Source organism: Microtus oregoni, unplaced genomic scaffold (genome assembly GCF_018167655.1).
Source record: "Microtus oregoni isolate MIOR12 unplaced genomic scaffold, Mior012 000050F_ref0000143, whole genome shotgun sequence".
Taxonomy (NCBI): Eukaryota; Metazoa; Chordata; class Mammalia; order Rodentia; family Cricetidae; genus Microtus; species Microtus oregoni.
Window position 1 is genome coordinate 3,529,713 of NW_024543256.1, and position 5,815 is coordinate 3,535,527.

The window sequence follows — 5,815 nt, forward strand, 5'->3', positions numbered from 1 at the left end:
TGATTATCCATCAACAACCTATATTTCTTAATTATACAGTACATATTTAAATGAACTACACAATCACAATAACTTAATCAAAATCAGAAACATATATATATATATATATATATATATATATATATAACAAAATTGACCTGAAATCTCTGTCAATAAAGCAAAATCTATACTAATGTAAATTATTCATATCTATATCATATCCCCCTTTAAATGTAAAAGAACGTTTATAAACCATATTTGGGAACATGGACGCAGTTTTTTCTCTCCAAACTGCTTCCTGCTGAATGGGGGCATCGTTAATTAGGTCTTTCATGGTATAACCTGTGTGCTCAGTTGGCAGTTGAGCGAAGCAATTTTCTGAAGATGTTCACTGCAACCCTTCAGGAGGGCGTGGTCCATCATACCAAATCGGAATAGAAGAAATGAACAGCGTCTCATCCTCTGTGAAAACAAAATAAGAAACTCCTTTCCAAAGCATCATGTCCTTAGATCCAAATTTCAAAGCCAAGGCATCAAAATATCTATGTTAGATTAGTTCAGCATTTATAAATAAATATCTTTTAGCATCTGTTGCTCCTTCCTCAGCATTTAAAAAATTTAAAGACAGCATAATAGCATACAGTATCAAGATTCTCTGTGTATTTTCCATCTTTGTTTGTTTTATTTTAACCTCTATTTTGTTTATTTTTACTTTTAACTCTTTGCTTTTTGAGACAGGTTCTCTGTATCTTTGACCTGAAGTAACTCTGTAGACCAGGCTGTCTTTGAACTCTCAGAGATCTGCCTGTCTCTTCCTCCCAGGCATTAGGGATTAAAGGTGTACACTACTACACCTTGAACTCACAGAGATCTGTTTGTCTCTGCCTTCTAGGCATTGGGATTAAAGGCGTGTGCTACCACATACAACAACTCTCTTCCTTTTTTTTGTTACTTTAAGAACTTTAAATTTTAGTCTGCATATATTTTTAGCACACTTCAAACCATTTAGAAATTTTCTCTGTCTTTGAATCTCTCTTTACTGTATATCTCTCTTTTTCTGACCACATGAATCTTTAATTTACCGAGCAATCTCAGTAGGACTAAAGGCTTGGCTTTGCCAGCTCGATCCAGCCCATTCCTTAGCTTTCCAGCCTCATGGCTGAGGTACTGGCTGTAGCCATGTTTACTGTGACAACTCTATGGCATTTCAAGGTCCCTACCAGCAAGCGAGCTTCAGCAGCCTGTGCTTGCAAACCGCACAAACTGCCTGCGTAACAGAGTCAGAGTTTGCCCTGGCAGGACAGCCCAGAATACCGGCATTTTTAAACGGCACAGCTTTTTTCCTGCTACGGCTGAAAACCGAAAAGCATGTGTTCAGCTTTACATCAACACCATTTAAGTCTTTCATGTCAGGACCTCTTAAGAGCTGCAGGATTTTGCAGCTGAAGCTGAGTCAGGAAGCCTCTCTAAGATGAGGCGCTTGCTTGCCTCTAGCAAGCAGAGCAGACCCTATAACACAGCGAGTCTAGTTGCCATCAAACAAATCGTAGCACTTTACTCCAAATGCTCTATTCAAACACTCTTTCTCCCGTAGGAGCCAAAAGAGATTGCAATGGAGGCACAGCCCCAGGAAGTCGCGCTTTAAAACGAGACAGCGTATTTTCTGCTACTGTTGCCGAATCAGGAAATCTCTCTACAGCACGCCACCAACAAACAGCAAAAATCAGAAAATCTGTGTTAAACTCTCTCTCCCTTATTTTTAAGCCTTCTCAGGTTTTTTAAGTGGGTTTAGTCCATCACGTAGGGCACCAATCTGTAGTAGTAAGGGCGGCGGGGCTGCATCCCCAAGACCCCAGCCACCTGCTCGGCTAGCTTATGCCCGAAATAACAACACACAAACTGTATTCATTTAATCACTGCTTGGACCATTCTCTTCTAGGCTAATTCTCACATATTAATTTAGCTCATTTCTAATCATCTGTGTGTAGCACCCCAAGGTGCACTTACTGGGAAGATTCTAGCCTATGTCCATCCTGGGTTGGAGCTTCATCCCGGGAGTGGGGCATGGCGTCTCTCTCAGGCGTCTGCTCCCTAGAGGAGAGCTGTCGAGTCTGACCTCACTTCCTCCTCCTCCCAGCATCCTGCTCTGTTTACTCCTCCCACCTATCCTCTAACCAATAAAATGGGCCAAGGCAGTTCCTTCATTAGCCAATGACCTTCCTCCATCACCCTACAGCAGCAAGACCTGAACAACCAAATATAGATGAAGCAGAAGAAAATTATCTAAAAAATAATTTCAAGAGAATGTTTGAAACTCTTAAAGGTCAAATGAGAAATTCCCTTAAAGAAATAGAGGAAAAGACAAACAAAAAATTGAAAGACATCACCAAATCCCTCAAAGAAAACCAAGGAAAAGAAACCAAACATATGAAAGAAATCATTCAAGACTTAAAAACTGAAATAAATGCAATAAAGAAAACACAAACCGAGGGAATTATAGAAACAGAAATCACAAGAATATAATGAGGAACCACAAACACAAGCATGAACAGCAGAATACAAGAGATGGAAGAGAGCTGAGGATACAATAGAGGAAATAGACTCATCAGTCAAAAAAAAAAAAACATCAAATCTAGCAAATGCTTAACCCAAATAATCAAGGAAATATGGAACACCATGAAAAAAACCAAACCTAAGAATAATAGGTATAGAAGAAGTTCAACTCAAAAGAAGTTCAACTCAGAAAATATATTTAACAAAATCATAGAAAAAAACATTCTCAACCTAAAGATATGGCTATGAACAGCATCTTACAGAATACCAGGTAGACTGGATCCAAAAAATGTCCGCTTGCCACATAATAATCAAAACACTAAATATACAGGGTAAAGAAAGAATATTAAGAGCTACAAACGAAAAAGGACAAGTAACATAAACGTAGACCTATCATAATTACTTACACTTTACTTCTCATTGGAGACAATGAAAGCCAGAAGGTTGTGTTCAAGCATTATGCAGACATTAAGAGACCACAGATGTCAGCCCAGACTACTATAGCCAGCAAAACTTTCAATCACCATAAAAGGACAAAACAAGATATTCCATGACAAAACCAGATTTCACCAATACCTAGCCACAAACCCAGCTCTACACAAAATACTAGATGGAAAACTCCAACCCAAGGAAGTTGGTACATTAGCAAAATCACAGACAATTGAAAGTCTCATAGCAGCAAATCACAAAGAAGGGGAAAATGTACAAATTAACATCAACAATAATGACAACTAAATTAACAAGAGATAGTAATCACTGATCATTAATATATCTTAATGTAAATGGACTCAACTCACCTATAAAAAGGCACAGGCTAACAGATTGGATATGAAAACAGAATCCATCCTTCTTATGCATACAAGAAATAATCTCAAACTCAAAGTCAGACATTCTCTCAGAGTAAAGGGCTGGAAAAAAATTTCCAATTAATTGGACCTCAGAAACAAGTGGGTGTAGTTATCCTAATATCGAACAAAATAGACTTCAAGCTAAAAACACTCAAAACAGACAAAGAAGGACATTTCATATTAGGCAGCAGATTTCATGCGTAGAGGTGAAAATTCATTATAGGCAATAGCTCCAACATAACAAGCAGAAAGGTGTATCTCCATGAAACTTAGAATCTAGCAGATATACAAGTATAAACTCTGTCTCAAAAAACCAAAAACCACCAGGCGGTGGTGGTGCACGCTTTTAATCCCAGCACTTGGGAGGCAGAGGCAGGCGGATCTCTGTGAGTTTGAGACCAGCCTGGTCTACAAGAGCTAGTTCCAGGACAGGCTCCAAAACCACAGAGAAACCCTGTCTCGAAAAACCAAAAAAAAAAAAAAAAAAAAAAAACCACTTTATATATTATCCTATAGTTTTTTCTCACAATGGTGTGTATTCTGTCAATTATATTTTAAATAAATGCTGATTGGCCAGTAGCCAGGCAGGAAGTATAGACAGGACAACAAGATAGGAATTAGAGGCAGGTCAATGAGAACATGAGAATTCTCAGAAATAGGAAGCTCATTCCACTGGAGTCCTGATCCATTCACAGAAGAAGCAAGATGTGACTGCCTTGCTGGAAAAGGTACTGAGCTTTGAGGCTAACACAGACAAGAATAATGGGCTAATATATAAGAGTTAGTATGAATCCTTAGCTAATGGGCCAATCAGTTTATAGTTAATATAGACCGCTGCATGATTTGTTTGGGACTTAATGATTATAGGAACCAGGCAAGGCAGAAAACCTCAGACAACAGAATGGTGTGCAACATGTGGACAACTGCATCCACCTAAAGCCTGACAGAGCTTGGGAAGTAATTGTAGACAGAAAAGAATAGAGTAAAGCATGGCTTATTGATAGAAGCACTCTCTTGGGTGGGCTCTTCTTGCTCGAGCCAAGTGATCTAATTTAAGAGAGGCTTCCTGACTCAGGTTTAGCTGTAAAATCTTGCAGCTCTTTTAAGAGGTCATGCCATGAAACACTAAATTGGTGTTGATGAAAAGCTGACCACATGCTTTTTGGTTTTCAGCCATAGCAGGAAAAAAGCTGTGCCATTTTAAAATGCTAGCTTTCTGGACCACCCTGCCAGTGCTAACTCTAACTCTTTCAGGCAAGGAGGTACAGATACAGAGCATTTGAGTGTGGCTAGTGAGCAGACTGATGCATCTTGCTTGGTGGCAGGGACCTTGAAATGCCATAGAGTTGTGACAATAAGCATAACTACAGCCAATATCTCTGGTACCTCCACCATGAGGCTGGAATCTCAGAAAGCTAAAGAATGGGCTGGATCCAGCCATCAAATCCACAGATTTCATCCTCTTCATAATGCTTAGCAAATTAAAAACTCACATGGTCAGAAAAAGAAAAATATACAGTAGAGCTTCAAAGATGAAGAAAATCTCTAAATTTTTTACAGTGTGTTTACGCATGAACGTCCTGGCCAATGCTCTCAAGAGCATCAACAATGCAGAGAAGAGAGGCAAATGCCAGGTCCTCATCAGGCCCTGCTCCAAAGTCATTGTTCGGTTCCTAAACATGATGATGACGCACGGATCCATCGGTGAATTTGAAATCATTGACGACCACAGAGCTGGGAAGATCGTCTTGAACCTCACCGGCAGGTTGAACAAGTGAGGAGTGATAAGCCCTAGATTTGATGTGCAACTCAAAGACCTAGAAAAATGGCAGAGCAATCTGCTCCCGTCCCGTCAGTTTGGCTTCATTGTACTGACCACCTCAGCTGGCATCATGGACCATGAAGAGACAAGACGAAATCACACAGGAGGGAAAATCCTGGGATTCTTTTTCTAGAGATGAAAAACATAAATAAAGAGCCTTTATGGACTGTGGGAAAAAAATGAATGCAAGCATGGGAGAGTAAAGAAAGAGGTTAAAGTCCTTAAAATAAAAAAGAAAGACAACAGTTGGGTTTGGTGGTATACAACTTTAATCTCAACACTTGGGAGACAGAGATAGACAGACCTCTTCAAGTTCAAGGTGTGGTGGCACACACCTTTAATCCTACACTTGGAAGACTGAAGCAGGCAATCTCTGGGAGTTCAAGCTGTGATGGCACACACCTTTAATGTCAGCACTTGGGAGGCAGAAGAAGGTAAATCTCTGTGAGTTCAAGGACAGCCTGGTCTACAGAGTGAGTTTCAGGATATGATACACAGAAACCCTATCTTTGTAAATACCCAGCTTAAGTTATTTCACTAAAGCAATAGAAAACACTTTAAACACACTAATTACTCCAAATGAATTACATATATATATATATATATATATATA

The 5,815-nt window shown here is 39.4% G+C and overlaps 1 pseudogene; it reads left to right on the forward strand.

Moving 5' to 3' along the window:
• Positions 1–4,951: 4,951 nt before the first annotated feature.
• LOC121437258 lies at positions 4,952–5,371 on the forward strand (annotated as a pseudogene).
• The last annotated feature ends 444 nt before the right edge of the window (positions 5,372–5,815 follow it).